This window comes from Podarcis bocagei (assembly GCF_964188305.1).
Source record: "Podarcis bocagei genome assembly, chromosome: 13".
Lineage (NCBI taxonomy): Eukaryota > Metazoa > Chordata > Lepidosauria > Squamata > Lacertidae > Podarcis > Podarcis bocagei.
Window position 1 is genome coordinate 3,555,830 of NC_138138.1, and position 20,595 is coordinate 3,576,424.

Sequence of the window (20,595 nt, forward strand, 5' to 3'; positions counted from 1 at the left end):
AGTCTGTCCCTGAACCATGTTTTTTAAACATTCAAAATAAATGCTACAGTGCATTAGATCCTCTTACTGAATTGGGTTTTCTCCCCAGAAAGCAGTAAGTGAACAGGTCAAAACTCTCACGGGTCTTTTGCTGCGTTACTTGCCACCTGCAAACCCCTAGCAAAGGCTTTCCTGCTTAACTTACTGGCGTGAAAAATATCCAAGTCTTCTCCAGGAAGGGATGTTAGAAGACCAGCATATCAAGAGCATGCTTTGTTGACATCTGGTTTCCTGCATCAAGCAATTTTAATTTTATTTATTTTAAATATGAAGGAATATTCAAAAACGTGAGCCCTCTAACTGCGTTCTAAAGCAGTACAGCCCACATAAAGATTCTCCCTCTCTCCCTCTCTCTTGCACACTCACACATACACTCATACAAAAGCCAGGGCATCTGAACAGGATGGCACAAATGGCAATTATGAAAAAGAATACGATGAACACATTTTTAAGGTTAACAAAAGGACCAATTAAGTCACCATGTTTCAAGCTAGTCCCTATAAACAGGTCAGCGATCAAAGAACACCAAGTTCAAAGAAAAAATATTCACCAGCACATTCCCAGGAACAAAGGGAGAGGTTCTTAATTTTCAATAAAATTCAAAATATATATAATTAGTAAAAGGTAAAGGGACCCCTAGGACGCGGGTGGCGCTGTGGGTTAAAGCCTCAGCGCCTAGGGCTTGCCGATCGAAAGGTCGGCGGTTCAAATCCCCGCGGCGGGGTGCGCTCCCGCTGTTCGGTCCCAGCGCCTGCCAACCTAGCAGTTCGAAAGCACCCCCGGGTGCAAGTAGATAAATAGGTACCGCTTACCAGCGGGAAGGTAAACGGCGTTCCGTGTGCTGCGCTGGCTCGCCAGATGCAGCTTTGTCACGCTGGCCACGTGACCCGGAAGTGTCTCCGCACAGCGCTGGCCCCCGGCCAATAGATGTGAGATGGGCGCACAAACCCCAGAGTCTGTCAAGACTAGCCCGTTCGGGCAGGGGTACCTTTACCTTTAAAGGGACCCCTGACCATTAGGTCCAGTCGTGGCCGACTCTGGGGTAGCGGCACTCATCTCGCTTTACTTACAGCTTCCGGGTCATGTGGCCAGCTTGACTAAGCCACTTCTGGCGATCCAGAGCAGTGCACGGAAACACCGTTTACCTTTCTGCCAGAGCGGAACCTATTTATCTACCGTATTTTTCGTTCTACAGGACGCACCCAACCATAGGGCGCAGAGTGGAATGGCAGAGTGGATCTGAATCAGAGGGGCTGCTTCCCAACGCTACTAAGGCAGATTTTTGGCTCCCCCAGCAAATCTGTGATGAACCAAACACAGCTGCCCCCATTACATCTGGTTCAGCTCTCCTGTTTCTCTGGTGCTGCCTGGACTCCCCTCTCCTGCCTAGTCTGTCTGTGGCAGCATCACTGCTGGGCCTTTGTGACATCAGCCCTGCTCACGCCAAAGGCTTCAGCACTTTCACAAAATACCTTCGTTCGTTGTAATAGAGTATTGTATGCGTTACTGCACAGCTTCTGGCTTTTAACATTTAAAAACATTTCTTCATCTAGTTGGGCCACCATATACGTTGCACTTTCGAATCAAATACTATTCATCGGAGCCAAAAAACCTCCATGAGGAATTCACAAGGTAGGAAGTGATTTTGAGTTGCAACCCAAACATCTGGAAAGGAGGGTAGAGTTGAGGGTAAATTTGGGCTTGGTTTATTAACCAGGGTGGATAAAAATTAATGATAGGACCCTCATACATACGGGGCTGTCTCTCCTGGTATGCCCCGCGGAGGACCTTAAGGTCCATAAATAACAACACTTTGGAGGTCCCGGGTTGCAAGGTGGTTAGATTGGTCTCAACTAGGGCCAGGGCTTTTTTGGCCGTGGCCCCGACTTGGTGGAACACTCTGTCCCAAGAGACCAGAGCCCTGTGGGACTTGACATCTTTCCGCAGGGCCTGCAAGATGGAGCTGTTCCGCCTGGCCTTTGCTTTGGACTCAGTCTGACCCTTATGTTTCCCTCCCGTTATGGTTGATTTATGGGCTACTATTAAAATGAGGCTGCATTTTAAATTGTATTTTAACCCATATTTTTATAAACTGTTTTGTTTGTTTGTTTGTCTCTCCCCCCCCCATTATGTTTTATTGTAATTTTATTGGTTTTAGCTGCCCTGAGGAGGGCGGGGTATAAATAAATTATTATTTATTATTATTATTATTATTATTATTATTATTATTATTATTATTATGTAATCTGATTTTAAAAAAAATAATTCAGATTTTTTAAAAATAAAATGCTTAGGGAGGAAAAATCTTTCTAAAGATAGTTTTCTATTTACTGTAAATTTCGGTGTATAAGGCAAGTTTTTAACCCTGAAAAAGAGGTTAAACAGTCGGGGGTCGCCTTTTACGCCGGATATCTGCCCCCCCCCCCCGCTGCAGCTGCGGCAGCTCCAAAGCAGCCGCAGTAGCGGCGGGCTCCACTCCGCACCAGGAGAGAGCGGCCTGGCGCAGAACCCGCCCACTGCTGCTTCGGAAGCAACAACAGGGGCGGCGGGCTGCGCTTCGCTCCGGGCAGCCTTCTCCCGGCGCGGAGCAGCCCAGTGTATTAGGCAACTGGGCTTATAAGACGAAACCCCAAATTGCAGCTGCCAATTTGGGGGGGGGGTCATCTAATACGCTGGAATCTACGGTAAGTTACATTATAGTCCAAAGGCTATTCATCAGTAAATAAGGATTTGTTTTTAATTACGTAGCATGAGGTTTAATATGCAGTGTTTTTTTTTGATAAATGAATTCCATTAATCCATTCACAATGTTATGCTCTTCCAGAGGCTTCTGTAAGATTATTTGGGGCAGTTTTTCTAACAAGAAGATATTATCAAGGATGCTTGTTTTTGCAGCTCTCAAAAGTGTGAATTTGTGTCTGCAAAGTTAACATGCCTTTTCTTCACAGGAAAAATGTTATAAAATAAACATACAGAGTTGAGGAGAAAACCTTAATCCCATTGTTCCTTTGCAAATTTATATACACAGAACCAAGCCCTTACCTCTGAAAGGCTAAGTTCCAAGAGGTTCAGTGAATGGATTGTTTGGAGGAATTGATCTGCCCAAGTAGCTAAGTGTGAAGCAGTGAAAACGAAAGTGCAACCTTGTGAGCAGAATATTCCACAAGTCTGTGGATCTTTGTGTATTAATTGTGCAAGTCAGTTGCATATCTGTGCACCTCAGACTTGAGGCAAGTGCTGAAGGCTCTTCAGGGCTGGCAACCTCTTCCCAATCCCACTGGGTTCCAACAACTGCACTCACACCTAAGTGTACAGAATAGGCACCTGAATGCAGAAGCAAATCCAAAGGGGGGCGGGGTTTGGAAATAATAACTGGGATCTGTAAGTCCTTGAAGTGCTTGCAGGTCAACTAAGAAGAGTTCACTGCTTCCAGGCCCTTCTTCCCGGGGCTGGCCTGACATGGTCCAAACAACAAAGTCTCTACCAGGAACTTCAGTCCTGCAGCAGGAAACCCTCCAGTCCTCGGTTCCCCTTTTCCAGCTTTCCACCAGCCTGTTTCTCCTCGGCCTCCTCTTTCTGCAAGCCTCTTCCAGACTAGGTCTCCCAACTTTATCTTTCCTCCCCCCCCTCTACAAAAAGTACATCAGAAAAGTTGTCCAAATATAAACAGTTAACTTATGAAACCTCACAATAATTCATAATTATTTGTCTATGTATTTCTTTTTTTTTTCTTTTTTTCGATTATTTATTGAATTCTATAACAATTAATGATACCAATCTCATTCATCATGTTATTTACAATTATTCTCCCTCCCCTCCTCTGGACTTCCCTCAACTCCCCCTCTGCTGAGTTATTTAGTTTTATTTATTGTATCCTGGTTTTCCTACACAAAAATAAAATCCCTTATCATTTCTCTAAAATATCTGTTACTCAAATGAAGTTGTGCAAGTTTATTCAAATCCTGCCAGTGATAAATTCTGCAAATAAACTGTAAATGGTTCCCCGACTCTCTTGAAGTCCTTTTCGTCCTCTTGTAGTTTGTATGTTAGCTTAGCCAATTCTACATAGTTCATCAGCTTTTCTTGCCGTTGTTCCTTTGATGGCATTTCTTCCGTGTTCCAATATTGTGCAATCAAGATTCTTGCTGCTGTTGTAGCATACATAAATAATGTCCATTTTTCTTTTGATAGCTCTTGATTTGAGATACCTAACAAAAAGGCTTCAGGGTGTTTGACAAAATTCATTTTAAATGTTTTTTCCCAAATTCATTGTATACCATTTCCCAATATTTTTAATATATTTGCATTATTATTATTATTATTATTATTATTATTATTATTATTATTATTAATTTATTTATTTATACCCAGCCCATCTGACTGAGTTTCCCTAGCCACTCTGGGTGGCATTCCCACCACATATGATAAAGTGTTCCTTCCTTTTCTTTACATCTGCAACATCTGTTATTTTCTTTCCTAAACATTTCACTGGTGTGATATACCATCTATACATCATTTTCATGTAATTCTCTCTTAATAGTATGCAATCTGTGAATTTTATATCAACTTTCCATAATTTTTCCCAACTTTCAAATTGGATGTTGTGTCCCACATCCTGACCCCATTTAATCATAACTGATTTTACCTCTTCATCTTTGGTTTCACATTCTAATAAAATACTATATGCTTTTTTTTAACAATTTAACATTCTCTTCCACTATTTCTTATTGAAATTTGGAGATTGTATAACTAAACCCCTTTTTATTGTCTTCCTTAAAAAATTTCATTTAATTGCCTATGGTGTAACCAACTTTGTAGATAGTCTTTCAGCTAATCATACTCTTTTAGTTTGAGTTTACCTTCTTCTGTTAACAACTCTCTATATGTCAACCAGCTGACTTTTTTGGTCGACTTAAGTGAAAATGCGTCAGTGGGTGACAGCCACCAAGATCTAACAGATCTTTTTATTTTTCCCACACTCTTATTAATGACTTTCTTATTATATGGTTTGAAAAGCCTTTATGTATTTTCCCTTTCCCATACCATAAATATGAGTATCTAAACTACTCTAGAGTTTATCTAGTATCTAAAGTTATTATTTAAAAAATGAAACCTTATACCAGCAAGAATGAGTCTTTTTGTAAAAAAAAAAAAATAATGATTAAAATCAAGTCTTACTGACTAGTTATTTAAATCAAATCCACCCTGTTTGCACCGGCAGGGTAATTCTTCCAACATTTGCAAATCGAAGCACTGGCATAGCCCCACCCACCTGTGCCTGGGGGGCCGAAGGTGCGCTTGCATGTGCTGTGCCATGGGGCAGAGGTGGGCAGGGCGTGCCACCTGAGTGAATGGGAAGTGAGAATGCCCCTTGTCTAGTCCTCTCGCCATTGGGCTAGGCAGGACTACCCAGGATCAGTCTGAGGTCTAGTTTCGGACCAGGCGGTTTGCTCTGGGGAGCCGGGTTGGGGTGTGTGGCTGTGCACAGAGGGCGCCTGGAGGGGCCGCACAAAGTTTTCCCAAAAACAACATGATCAGGAAGGTTCTCTGAAGCTTTACATTTCCATGGGAAATTGTTCGTTGAATGTGTTTGTCTAGTAACAGTGAGGAAGAGTGAGTGACCTGCAGACTGAATCCCGGAGGGCACCTGTCTCCTGGGCTCTGCCTGCCTTCTCTCCCCTCTTTTCCTGAGGTTCTTACCCAGTTCCTTCTCGGGGCTCTTTGTGGGAAGAAGGCAGGAGCACTGGGGTAGCACCCCCGCTTGTGCCATGGAGGCAGGGGGTCCCAAGTGGGCAAGGGACACCCGGCAGGGATGCAGGTGGTGTGTGCCGGCCCGCAGAGCACCCCAGCTGCGTTTCACGGCAGCACTGGGCCTGCTGGAGGGCACCCGGGAGGGACGCAGCAGTTTGGGCACCTGCAGCCCCTGTGCTGTCCTGTGTGCCCCGCCTCCCCACCCTCCCTTCCTATGCTACTAAATCAAAGAAAAAATAAAATTACCCCCACCACATGAAATAAAACCAGAGATAGAAGGATCATGAATTCATATCTTTGCTGCTTGCTGCCTTTTGATTTATTTATTTTACTTAAAAGGGGTGTATGGGGTGGGGGGAAGGGTAGTACCGATGGTGGGGGACATTTTGTGCTCTTTCTAGAGTAGTCTGTCCACCTTTGGGCTCTATGCTGCACTCCGTTCTCACCTGTGGTTCCTAGAAGCTGTCAGCATATGACAGCGGCCACATCGCGGGAAACGACTTTGACTTGCCGGCTGACCAGGTGAGGGTGGCTGATGGGTCTCAAACCCTCCCCTGCATGCAGAGACAGGCTCCGGTGCATTGAGTAGTAGTACCTTACAACCCCACCAACATAAGGAGGAACTAGATCTCAGCTAGTTGGACTGGAGTTGAAGAACCAGCGGTGGACCACCTTCAAAGAATTATCCCTAATGTTAGCAGTCACAAACCTAAAGAGACAGTGGACCAGATCTTAAGCCATTGAGAATCTTTCAGTTCACCCACAGAGTCCTCCTTCCACACTGATTTCCAAGTAGCAAGTGGTCAGGAGTGGGGAATGTATCACATTGCAGTGGGTTGGAATAGATGACCCTTTTGGTCTCTTTCCAATTCTCTGATTCAAAGTTAATCCTATTTATATATGAACATATACATAAACAGAGGGGCATGAAAATTCATATTCATATTTTCAAATACCTACCCCCCCCTGAAAAACAATGTCAGTTGCTTCATTTAGAGTTATGAAATATTTTTCGATTTGCATGTTTAATGAGTAACCACAATCTGGACTAGAGAACCCTGTTGAGCCTGTTATTCCACATAAAGCACAGATGACTGTAATGAATTTGCAATTTTAAAAGTGTAAGATTACTGCCTGATAAAGTTCAGAGTATGACTCACACTGTTGACTGACTTGGAGGGCAAAAGGCACGTTTTCCAACATTATGTTGAGGGTTAACTTGGTTTTACAAAGCCTTGAGAAGTTACAGTCACAGAACTTGAACACCAGTAGCTTTGTGCATCTAACTCGTAACTAAGTTATGTAAGAGAATGATTTTCTTAGATGAGTAATAAATTCTGAAGTACCTAAAAATCAGCTGGAGAGGAACTCATGCTTCTAGATTTCCCCTAAAACTAAGTGCACGATGGTGGGGAGAAAATATACCCCTTGTACTTCTTGTAATTCTGCAAGAATTTTGTGGCTGTCGAGCTGTGCCCTCGGGGCCCTTCTCATTACTTACATGGTATTTGCTAATTTCTGTGGCATGCACAGATTTTCTCAAGTTTAATTAAAGTGTGCAGAGTAACATGAACATATACTTCCAGATGTGCCTCCCAAGGACACCACCACCTACTGAACAAAATGCAATTCGGCATACTCAAAATACGTTGAAGCCCCCGTGCATACTTTTAATTCCACAGGAGCATGAACACATAACTTCAGTTTTCAGCATGGTGTTTCAACACCCCAAACCAAGAAGGTTTGTAATGAATATTCCACGCTTGTTACTGTTAACTAGGTACTTCTTGTTGTACAAGTTATAACTGGTACAAGGCTGCTTTTTTCCTAGGACGCTGAACTCTGCAGAGCTTGTGTTTCCTGTAAACAAGAGGAGTGAATCTCAATACCAGAGCCAGGCTGCCTTGCACTCAGGGACTCCGCTCTCCCTCTGTTCTGCAGTCAGCCGTGCAACCAGATCCAGCCACTTTACACGTTCTGAAAGGTGATATAATTGTTGCATTTAGGATTGGTTTACAGGACTTACATTGGGCCTTTTCTGTCCATTTACTAACTAACTTTTTGGCCGCCTGCATTGCATTGGCAGCAGTCATAGGAAGGAAACTTTTATTGGTAATTGGGGGGGCATTTTCTGGGGGCCACTCTATTCTCTTCACAGCATTCTGTTGGCTGAAAGTTAACTTCAGAGCTGGGAGCAGTGGCAAAAGAAAGGAGGGCACAAGAGAAGGATAAACTAGACACAGAGGGCTGCATAAAGGAGAGTGTTACAGTGGGTTTTATACGTGAACTCAATCAGAGCCGCAGCTGGGGGGGCAGCCAGGATTTCTGTCCGGGGTGAAGCTTCCTGGGTCCCAGCCTCCCTGCATGTCTGTGCTTCAAATGGAGAGAAATATGAAAAAGGGAACAGCAGCCACAAGCTCTTACTGTCCCCTCCCCCCCCCAAGCTGAAGGTGCCTTATTTACAATGTGGTGCAGGGAGAGGGGGAGCTGGAAAATGTGGAGAGGCTCTCTGCAGTGAAGCGGAAGATCGGCTCCCCTGTGAGAAAGAAATTCTGGAGGGGCGGGGAGCGGAGGAAGAGAATCCGTTGCAGAGTTGGAAGGGACCTAGCGCCCTAGCCCCCAGAAAGATCCTTTCTCCTGTTGCTTTCCCCTCTCCTTCACGTCTCTGAGATCCATTAAAAGTGATGAAGAGATCAGATCTCCTCACCTGGTCCTCTTTTTTGCAACATGATTAAACAATTTAAATGGCAAGTTCCCCAAGATAAGCGCTTTGGAGTCTGGCTTGCTTCTCTGTGTTCTCTCTCTCTCTCTCTCTCCCTCCCACCCACCCACCCTGGGGAGGGTCTCTTGGGGGTTCTCCTCTGGATCAGCCCCTCCCTGCAGGGTGTGATCCCTTAAGAGGGACCAACTGCCACCTTGTTTCTTGCCTCAAAACTTGCCTCATGTTGTTGTATTTAGTTTCTCCCAATATGTTATTTTGTTCCAGTTTTCTTTATTATTAAAGCTCTGTTTACATTTACATGAGCTTCTTATTTTTCTCAAAGAAAAAGAAACTGCTGAGGAAAGGTGTAGGATGTCCTAAACTGCGTGAGGGAGGAGATATTTCCCCAGTCTGCCAGGAGGATGGATTTTGTTAATCTTCTTCCTGCCTCCACAGCAGTTTTACACTGCAATCCTAAGCACTTTTACTCAGCAGTAAGTCCCACGGAGTTCAATAGGACTTACTCTCTGGTATGTACCTGATACTTCTGCTTCATTGACTACACAAAAGCCTTTGACTGTGTCGACCACAGCAAACTATGGCAAGTTCTTAAAGAAATGGGAGTGCCTGATCACCTCCTGAGAAATCTCTATGTGGGACAAGAAGCTACAGTTAGAACGTGATATGGAACAACTGATTGGTTCAAAACTGGGAAAGGAGTACGACAAGGCTGTATATTGTCTCCCTGCTTATTTAACTTATATGCAGAATTCATCATGCAAAAGGCTGGGCTGGATGAATCCCAAGCCAGAATTAAGATTGCCAGAAGAAATATCAACAACCTCAGATATGCAGGTGACACAACATACAGTGGTACCCCGCAAGACGAATGCCTCGCAAGACGGAAAACCCGCAAGACGAAAGGGTTTTCTGTTTTGGAGGCGCTTCGCAAGACGAATTTCCCTATGGGCTTGCATCGCAAGACGAAAGCCCATAGGGAAATGCTGGCGGTCGGGAGCAAAGACTTTCGCCCACAGCCGGCCTTCAGAAGAGGACCTCTTCTGAAGGCCGGCGGGGGGCAAAAGTCTTTGCTCCCCCCCCCTGCCTTCCCCCCGCCTGCCCCGGGCGATCTTAAAATGCTGGCGGGCGGGAGCGAAGCGTTCGCTGCCGACCCCCAGCATTTTAAAATCTCCCCGGGACAGCAGAGAAGTCTCTGCTGTCCCGGGGAGATTTTAAAATGCTGGGGGTCGGGAGCATTTTAAAATCTCCCCCTGTCCCGGGGAGATTTTAAAATGCTGGGGGTCGGGAGCGAAGCGTTCGCTGCCGACCCCCAGCATTTTAAAACGCTGTTCCGAAGCGGGGAGGGGGGGCGGGGACACCTGCCCCAGCCGCCCCGCTTCGGAACGCTGTTCCGAAGCGGGGCGGGGGGCGGGAACACCTTCTGAAGGTGGGCAGGGGGCGAAAGTCTTTGTCCCCCCTGCCTGCCTACCCAGGGGCTTTTAAATCGCCCCGGACAGCGGAGAAGTCCTCCGCTGTCCGGGGCGATTTTAAAATGCCGCCCGCCAGCATTTTAAGATGGCCCGGACAGCGGAGAAGTCCTCCGCTGTCCCGGGGTTTTTTAAAATGCTGGGGGTGGGAAGAAAAGCCCTTGCCCCCCCCCCCAGCCTTCAGAAGAGGTCCGGGGACAGACTGTCCCCAGACCTGGTCTGAAGGCGGTTTCCCTAGGAACGCATTAATTGATTTTCAATGCATTCCTATGGGAAACCGTGCATCGCAAGACGAAAAACTCGCAAGACGAAGAGACTTGCGGAACGAATTAATTTCGTCTTGCGAGGCACCACTGTAGATGGCAGAAAAGTGAGAAGGAATTAAAGAACCTTTTATTGAGGGGGAAAGAGAGCACAAAATATGGTCTGAAGCTCAACATCAAAAAAATGAAGCTCATGGCCACTGGTCCCATCACCTCCTGGCAAATAGAAGGGGAAGAAATGGAGGCAGTGAGAGATTTTACTTTCTTGGGTTCCATGATCACTCCAGATGGTCACAGCAGCCACGAAATTAAAAGACGCCTGCTTCTTGGGAGAAAAGCAATGACAAACCTAGACAGCATCTTAAAAAGTAGAGACATCACCTTGTCAACGAAGGTCCGTATAGTTAAAGCTATGGTTTTCCCAGTAGTGATGTATGGAAGTGAGAGCTGGACCATAAAGAAGGCTGATCACTGAAGAATTGATGCTTTTGAATTATGGTGCTGGAGGAGACTCTTGAGAGTCCCATGGACTGCAAGAAGATCAAACCTACCCATTCTTAAGGAAATCAGCCCTGAGTGCTCACTGGAAGGACAGATCCTGAAGCTGAGGCTCCAATACTTTGGCCACCTCATGAGAAGAGAAGACTCCCTGGAAAGGACCCTGATGTTGGGAAAGATGGAGGGCACAAGGAGAAGGGGACGACAGAGGACGAGATGGTGGGACAGTGTTCTCGAAGCTAAAAACATGAGTCTGACCAAACTGTGGGAGGCAGTGGAAGACAGGAGTGCCTGGCGTGCTCTGGTCCAGGGGGTCACGAAGAGGCTAAACAACAACAACAACATGTACCTGATCATTCTCACAGTTTTTATTATTATAATATTTATATGTTTGTGCTGAGGAGAGCCCAGGAACATGCCTTCATCATATACAACCCCCACCCCCAAGATATAAATGTTATATGCAAAGAAAGAATAGCATTTCACTTCAGAACAGATAATTCAACTGTCTGTGAGTATTTAGAAAAGGATGCTGTGATCACTAAGACCCAGCATGGGTTTCTAAAAAATAAGTAATGGCAGCAATATAATTTCTTTTTTTGATGGAATTACAAACTTGTTGGATCAGGGGAATGCTGTGGACATAGTGTATCTTGATTTCAGCAAGGCTTTTGACGAAGTCCCCCATGATATTCTTGCGAGGAAGCTGGTAAAATGTGGGTTGAATGAGGCAACAGGTGGATTTGTAGCAGGTTTTCAATTTCATTGTTCTGCATGGGACAATGACAATAAAGATATCGTATATCGTTGACTGGAAAAAAGTGACCAGTGGGCTGCCTCAGGGCTCTGTCCTGGGCCTGTTGTTGTTCAACGTCTTTATAAATGACTTGGATGAAGAAATTGAGGGGATGCTCATCAAATTTGCAGGTGACACCAAACTGGGAGGGGGAGCTGATGCCGCAGACAGAATCAGAATTCAAAATGACCTTAACAGATTGGAGAACTGGGCGCAAACTAACAAAGTGAATTTCAATAGGGACAAATGTCAGGTTCTGCACTTAGGCAGGAAGAACCAGGCGCACAAATAGAGGATGGGGAACACCTGGCTTACTAGCAGTACATCTGGGGGTCTTGGTGGACCAGACGCTTAACATGAAAGTGTCCTTGCACCCAAGAAGGGGAACCTTCAGCCTCAATGCAATCTTTATTATTATTGCCTTGAGAAGGTGGGTGATGAATTGGCAACTTATCACTGGCACTGGGGTGCTTCAGAAAATGCCTTCATTAGAGGGTGTAAAGATATCAGAACTATTCACATGTGGTGGGAATGTTATAAACCGCAAGCATTCTGGAAGACTGTTGTTAGTGACATAAGCTTGATTACAAACCACAACATTACTTACACCCCAACCTTGGTTCTGCTAACAGTTTTTAAGGTGATAGTGTTAATTTGACAAACAAAGCACTAATCACCTTCCTTTACATTGCCACTAGAATACTACATAGCTCAAAATAGGAAGTCCCCAGGGAGAATCAGCTGGCGCCTTCATTATCCACCTTTAGGAGCCAGGCAAAAACATTCCTCTTTAACTAGGCCTTTGGCTGATTAACATCCTATACTCCTTCAAATGTTTAGTGGGAGTGGGGTGAGGTGAGGGGGTTATAGGTTTGTTTTATACTTGTTTTTATTATGCATTTTGTGTTATTATCTTGTATTTTTATGCAGTGATCTGCTCCAAGATCTACGAATGAAGGGTGGTATACAGATTTAATAATCATTATTATTATCATCGTGGGATGCGGGTGGCGCTGTGGTGTAAACCCCTGAGCCTTGGGCTTGCCAAACGGAAGGTCAGCATTTCGAATCCCCGCCACGGGATGAGCTCCCGTTTCTTGGTCCCTGCTCCTGCCAACCTAGCAGTTTGAAAGCACGTCAAAGCGCAAGTAGATAAATAGGTACCGCTCCGGTGGGAAGGTAAATGGCGTTTCTGGGCGCTGCTCTGGTTTCACCAGAAGCTGCTTAGTCATGCTGGCCACATGACCCAGAAAAACTGTCTGCAGAGTGGACAAATGCCGGCTCCCTTGGCCAGTAAAGCGAGATGAGCGCCATAACCCCAGAGTTGTTCGCGACTGGACTTGACTGTCAGGGGTCCTTTACCTTTAATTATTATCATCACAGTGGAAAAAGAAAGTAGGGATACTGGCACTTTCAAAAAATTACCATATTTTTTGCTCTGTAAGACTCACTTTTTCCCTCCTAAAAAGTAAGGGGAAATGTGTGTGCGTCTTATGGAGCGAATGCAGGCTGCGCAGCTATCCCAGAAGCCAGAACAGCAAGAGGGATTGCTGCTTTCACTGCACAGCGATCTCTCTTGCTGTTCTGGCTTCTGGGATTCAGAATATTTTTTTCCTTGTTTTCCTCCTCCAAAAACTAGGTGCGTCTTGTGGTCTGGTGCGTCTTATAGAGCAAAAAATACGGTAACTAAGGACATCAAGGCATTAGCTGGAAAAGGAGAAGAGGATAACTTTATAGCGGCATTCTTTTATTACACACACAACTGACTGTCACTCAGAATGAGCTCCCCCAGACTCACACCTGACACTTTGGAACAATGTTTTCCCATGAGGAACCTGTATTTGGAGGGTGGGGTGTGTGAAGTGGGTGGTGTTGGTTGGGAGGATTGTTATTACATGTTATTTTGAAAAATCAGTAAAATATATTAAGCACACACACACCCCTCAACATTCTACATATCTGGGTAGGCCACTCTAATCAAAAATGCTTTTAGCTTGATGTCAATAGACACACAAAATATACATGTAGACAGTGTGTGTGTGTGTGTGTGTGTGTGTGTGTGTGTGTGTGTAAGAGAAAGAGAGAGAGAGAGAGAGAGAGAACATCCAAACACAAATCTGAGTTTGAAAGCTCCTGTTCAAAGTTTGGCTGGCAAAACGGACAGACTGAGAGCATCCCAAATATTTACCTTGGCTTGATAATCTGATAATGTTAACATTTATTACTTGAACTTTGTTATTTTATTGCATGTGCAACTGTACTTATCCTTGGTGCCTATTTACTTTGTTTTTATATTTTTATTTTCATCTGTTACAATTGTTCTCTCTGTTTTATATAACATTATAAAATGAAAATTTAAAAAGAAATATTGCAAAGAAAATGCCTTCCTCCTTGTATCTCTCCAGGTTAATTCAGAGAGTTGAATTACTCCTTAATTACTCACACTCTGCAGTTTTGTTCCGTTCTCCAATATTTATGTCTCCATGCCAAGTACGGTATCTGCTTCTCTGTTGGGGATACTTTGTGTTTGGTTTCCCCACACTGAGCATGGGAATCAACAGAACAGCTTAACAAGGCACCCTCCAATTCGGCCCATGGTGCGCTATGCTATGATAACACCATGGTTGCAGGTTCATTCCCTATGAGGGACAGGTAAATATTCCTGGATTGCAGGGGCTTGAACTAGATGATCCTCAGGGTCCCTTCCAACTCTATGATCCCATGATCTCTGGGGACTTGGTGTCGACTTAAAATAGAATGTGGATTGCAAGTAGCCTCATTTGGAGACTTTGTATAGTAGTTTCCTTATTCAACATCCAAATATCAGCCAAATGCAGTTGGACATAAATCATGAGCACGGGGCTCTTTACACCTGCATCCAAATTCACGGAAGCCTCTTCTCTGTGAACAAGCTCTCACATGGCTGGGATAAAATTTAAATGACCCAATCACAGAGGGCGATTGTGTGGATCACATGCACCAAGTCTGCCTCCTGCCAGATGCATTGATTCCATGTGAAAGACCCACATGTCTGCCCCAACTCCACTTCAGGAACCCCTCATGGAAAAGTCTCTACGGGTTCTGGGGAATGTTGACGTACGTCAAAATATCAATACAGTGGTACCTCGCAAGACGAATGCCTCGCAAGACGGAAAACTCGCAAAACGAAAGGGTTTTTGGTTTTTTGAGTTGCTTCGCAAGACGATTTTCCCTATGGGCTTGCTTCGCAAGACAGAAACGTCTTGCAAGTTTGTTTCCTTTTTCTTAAAAGCGTTAATACAGTTGCGACTTGACTTCAAGGAGCAACTCATAGCCTTTTTTTGAGGTTTTTGAAGACTTTGGTAATTTTTGAAGCTTTTCCAAAACTTTTCCGACACCGTGCATCGCAAGACGAAGAAAACCGCAAGACGAAAAAACTCGCGGAACGAATTAATTTCGTCTTGCGAGGCACCACTGTATGAGTTTCTAGTACACTAGAATTTGTTGTATTTTTAAAACACTAGATGCATTATATTTCTGAAAAATACATTATCTGTGAGACCTGCAGAATGTGCTCAACAGCTGGTTGTTATGCACCTTAACATATACATAATATATGTGCAGGCATGCACATGTATGCTAAACTCTTCTGAATAACATAAAAGTTACATTTAGGGGCAAATCAGCATGTTCTGATGACTCTGTCAGCCAATTAGTACATGCTATTAGGAAATGTGCGTGCTTGGAATAAGAAATTGTAGTGTATATCAACAGTTTAAGTTTGCTTTCTGGTAATTTACTTTATCTTTATTAAAGCCAATCAACTCTGCTACACAAACTTGTCGCAGCAACAACAACAGAATTGACAAAAGTTAAAAATAGGTCTCAGGAAGGATGGATAAATGGATTCTGAATGGACAGCTGAATACCTGCCGTATTTACCATCTGTTTCCTAGGCCAACTTGGAAGAGGACTGATGCCTGAGAATGAGGTACAAGGGACAGCTGCTTCACACAGCATGCAATGTCATGTGTGCTTTGCCCCCGCATGCCTACATAGCAAGGAGCCACAGCTTATCCCAGGCCCCTGTTCATTGCACCTGTAAGGGGCACATAGCAAAACATGTTTGTTGCAAACTGCCTTTGGAGACAATAGTAAAAACACTACCAGTATAAATTATAGCATCATGGTACACTGTAATCAGAACTTAAGAATCCCTTAGCTGGGTCAGAAACAAAGTCTATTTTGTCCAGGTTTCTGTGTCTAACACTGGCTCCTGGAAGATCACGAGTAGGGCATTGTTCTGGCTCCTACTTGAAGACACAGTACGCTTGGCTCCCTTTTCACCAAATGCAAGGGCTAAACAAAGATCAGGTTACAAGGCGTGCAAGTCAGCAGTTATATCAGTCCTAATATTCATGGCTAGGCCATTGTCCCAACGCTTCACATGCCCCTGAAGCTCCCCTTCTGAAGAGCCCACTGGGGCAAGCAGACAGGCTTTCTGGAGAGTAGGCTGGATCGGCTTGTGCTGGCACAGCTAGCACCACATCCTTGGATATGGAGACAGAGTCTCACAGCTAATTCGCTGTCTGTTCCGGCCTCAGATGCCAATCCGGAGGCAATAGGAAACAGGGCTGAAGTCAAGCCAGGGGGCTCCTCCTCAGCTCTTGGGATGTCCAATTGTACTGGGGATGAGACCTCCATTTGACAACCAACCTGGTCCTTCCCCAGTGTCAAGATCAGTACCTCCCAAGCCAATGGGCCCCTTCCCAGGATCCAATTCCACAGTCCTGTCCTGTTCCTTCTCCTCTTCTGACCAGCTCTGCCAAGAAGTCTCCATGTGGCTCATGAGACTGAACCAGGGACCTTTTACATGCACACCGTGTGCTTCTCTACTGAGTCACAGCCCCAATGTACGCTGCAGTAACAGCAAGCCCTGCACTCCACCCATGACTAGGGCTGGATGGTATCTGGCTTTCAACATCACAATATAACACCAGCTAAACATTGCAGTATACCGATATATCACGATGTCTGAAGTAAGGATGGAGCTGCCTCCCCACTGGGCCCGCCTCCTCCGTTGCAACACGCTTACGTGGTCAGGCAGGGCCAGCTCTGGGAGGAATTGGGCTTGGCTCTCTCTGCCCCTTGGTCCCCCAACGCTTCTTCCCTTGTCCCCGCTCTCTGGAGCCTGCCATGACCCAAACTCTTCACGTGTGGCTGAAGAGAGACAGTGGTCAGTATTGACCTAGCATATACCATCCACTGCCTTGACAGTCCAAGCTGTAAGGTGAAGTTCATGACCGAAAAGCTGTTTCTCAAAGGGATGCCTCACCATGAGCGCTGTTCCCAGAACTTGCTGCCGCTGGGCCAATGCGCTCCCTTGAGCCCCAAAGAAAGAGACATGCTCACTGGGGAAACAGTGAGGTTCGTTCCGTGGTGGAGCTCTGCCCAGCATTGGTAGAGAGCGAGGGCAAACTCTGTGTCCAGGTTCTGTGGTTCATGGTGGTGCTCGCAGCCTCTGACGTTTGAGGAACCAAGCAGCAGAAGGAGGGTAGTGCTGGAAAACACCAGCACGGCACAGGCTGGGGTGGGACTGCCGACTTCCTGTTTTACCGCGGATCAAAGCGGGTGCGCACCTGAGCTACTCGGAGATGGAGCAGTCACTGAAGGGGGTCTTTTTGGGGCTACGCAAGGGCTATGCAACCCTGGGAAAGCTCAAGAGGGGATCTTGAGCCTTGAGAAGCAGTGGTGGCATCAGAAAAAGAAATCTCCTATCCCCTTTCGTATTTTACTATGAAAGGGTGGGGGTTCCTTAGACGCAAAAGAACCACCACTTCCCCCCAGTGAAAAGCCTCAGACCCCGAGTGATCTCAACAGCAGTAAAATTTCCTCAGGGAGTCTTGCCTGGTGCCTTCACTACATATCTTTAGGTGCTGGGCTAAAACTTTAACTATATGTGGCCTTTTGAAAGGGGACAGAATGTTTTTAATGTGTCCCCCCCCCTTTATTTTAATGTATCTATGTGAAGGAATCCATCTGTCTGGTTGGTTGTAAGTCTAGGTTACCCTTGGCAAAATAAAATGACTAACAAATTTAAATAATAATAATAATAATCTGGCCAATGGATGATATGGAAACTAGAAATGACATCTGAAGGCAGCCCTGTTTAGGGAAGCTTTTAATGTTTGATGCATTACTGTATTTTAATGTTGTGTTGGAAGCCACCCAGAGTGGCTGGGGAAACCCAGCCAGATGGGCGGGGTATAAATAAATTATTATTGTTGTTGTTGTTGTTGAAAAATACTCACCATAAATGTCAATGGTCTCAACTCACCAGTAAAACAACAAAGAGTCAAGCTACTGCTCAAATGGGAAAATCTAAAATAATAGAAACGCACTGTAAGAAGCAAATGGATAGAATTCATTGTCTCAAAGGCTTTGATGTCGAAATCTCATCTCCTGGCACATCAAAAGCAAGAGGAGTAGCGGTGCTGATTTCCAACAGTCTGATTTTTACCCTCAAGGGAACTTTGAAAGAAAAGAGAGGCCACTATGTCAAAGGCCCAAGGAAAGGCATCACACCAACTATAGCCTCACTTTGCTCTCCAAACAAAGGACAGTTACAATTTCTCCGACTCACTCTGCAAGAACTATCTGGATTCCAGGAAGGCATGGTGCTATTAGGAGGGGAATTAAATCTTGTATGAGATCCCCAACTGGACAGAACCGGTCCCACTGTAACCAAGTCACGTAAAACACCCTCAGCATTGGAAGCCATACTTCGTGAACACAACCTGGCAGACATATGGAGAGAGCTCCACCCAACTACTAAAGACTTTTGAATTTTTAAAGTTGTTACTCATCATACTCCTATCTCAATTTTGTCATGATTTCAACATCAGACTTTCAAAGAATTGTTGAATCAAAGATTGGCTGTCACACTGTTTTCAACCACGCTCCAGTGGGGGCCACCTTACGTCTCCAAGAAAAACCCAAGTCATCATCTTGCAGGAGTTTTCCTGCAATTCTCCTACTGAACAAGCTGGCAACAGACCACCTCTTTTCAGAAATAAATAACTACTTGGATATTAACACCACAGAGAGAATGCCTCTTGCAACAGTCTGGGAAGCTCTGAAGGCATCATCAGGGGACCTGCATTAGTGAAGCGACAGCAATCAAAAGAAAGGCTGCCAGAGAATCAGATCACCTCCTACTGGAAATAAGGAAGCTTGAACTAAAGCACATAAGAGGTGGCAGGAAGAAGACTTTAAGGATCTTGAATGCTAGGAGAGCAGAAGTCACAGCCTTGGAAACATAAAAAAACTCTACAAATTTGCTTTTCCTCAACCAAAAATATTATGAACATGGTGATAAGAAGTCTAAGATGCTTGCTAACCGTATTCAGAAAAGAATGAACATTAAGAGAGTAAACCAGCTAAGGGATAAGGCAGGTACCCTTAAATATGATGATAACAGTAAGTATATTATGTTTAGAGATTTTTATGCCTCCCTATATGCTGATCCTATCACCTCCTTCCCAACAGTTACAGAATACAGTGGTACCTTGGTTCTCAAATTTAATCCATTCCAGAAGTCCATTCCAAAACCAAAGCATTCTAAAACCAAGGTGTGCTTTCCCATAGAAAGTAATGCAAAATGGATTAATCCGTTCCAGACTTTTAAAAACAACCCCTAAAACAGCAATTTAACATGAATTTTACTGTCTAATGAGACCACTGATCCATAAAATGAAAGCAATAAACAATGTACTGCAGTCAAACAATCAATCAATCAGTAACTGAACTGGGTTCCACACAGTCACAAAAACAAAACAAAAAAGCCACAAAAAGAAAAACGCAAAATAAATAGCAAAAACAGACGGACCTCAGCGTAACACTCAAAACAGAAGTGTGGCACTCAAATCGGAAGCGTAACACTCAAAACGGAGCACTCAAATTCGGCTTCCGAAAAAAGGTTCGCAAACCGGAGCACTTCTGGGTTTGCAGTGTTTGGGTTCAAAGTTGTTTGAGTACAAAGCCGTTTGAGAACCAAGGTACCACTGTATTTGGAAAGAACTGCATTACCTAAACTAAATGACACCCACAGGGACTATTTAAACCAGCCTATAGATGAGGTAGCCACAGTAATAAAAAAAAACTGAAGGGGTATAAAGACAGTTACACTGCAAACTTCTATAAGTGATTCAGTGAGATTCTGATCCCAAGATTAACCTCTCTGTTTAATGATATTCTTTCAGGTGGTCAAGTACCAACCTCCTGGAAACACTCTAAAATAATAGTTATATAGGGTTGCCATATTTCGTATTTTTGGCAAAGTTTTGGGGCATTATTTATTTATTTATTTATTTTGCCAAAGTTGTTGAGTTTTTTCCTCCCTGGACGTTTCAGCGTTTTCCACCCGGATGCTACTTCCAGGGGCCAAATCCTTTTTTTAAAAAAAAATATAAAATAATATTTATTAATTTTCCAACAGTTTAAACACAACAAAACAGGAAAAAAAGAAAAAAGAAAAAAGAAAAAAAAGAAAAAACAATACAGCAATACTATACAATACAGGTCATTTAAAACACCGAACAATTTCAGTATCTTATCTTTCATTCACTTATTTCCACGACCTCCTCACACCTCCCTTTTTGTATTCTACTTCTATTAATTGTTTCAGCAATTCCTTTCCATCTTCCTCTGTTTTCTATCCTATAATTATCTTAACACATTCTAACCTTATTTTCCCCTTTAATACTCTATTAATCTATTTATACTTAATTCCTTATAACATTTCTACTAAAGCCCTATAACTTCATTCCAACATTTTTCTAACATTCATTTTTACAATATTTCTATAAATAGTCTTAAACTTTTTCCAGTCTTCTTCCACCGCCTCTTCTCCCTGGTCTCGGATTTCTGCCAGTCATTTCCGCCAATTCCATATAGTCCATCAACTTCATCTGCCATTCTTCTCGAGTAGGTAAATCTTGTGTCTTCTAGTACTTCACAATGAGTATTCTTGCTGCTATTGTTGCATACGTAAAAAAAGTTCTATCCTGCTAGCAGCCCGTC

The 20,595-nt window shown here is 44.2% G+C and overlaps 1 protein-coding gene and 1 long non-coding RNA gene across 7 annotated transcripts in view; one reads left to right on the plus strand and one right to left on the minus strand.

Moving 5' to 3' along the window:
- EPB41L4B (erythrocyte membrane protein band 4.1 like 4B) overlaps positions 1–20,595 on the minus strand; it is a 146,423-nt gene that overhangs the window by 101,608 nt on the left and 24,220 nt on the right. The gene's annotated exons all lie outside the window — the stretch shown is intronic.
- LOC308572505 lies at positions 1,489–15,690 on the plus strand. Of its 2 annotated transcripts, XR_014001781.1 has the most exons (3): positions 1,554–1,671; positions 7,622–7,774; positions 15,331–15,690. It is a non-coding gene; the product is annotated as an uncharacterized lncRNA (long non-coding RNA). The 2 variants fall into 2 exon arrangements; XR_014001780.1 differs by lacking the exon at positions 7,622–7,774 and having other exon boundaries at positions 1,489–1,671.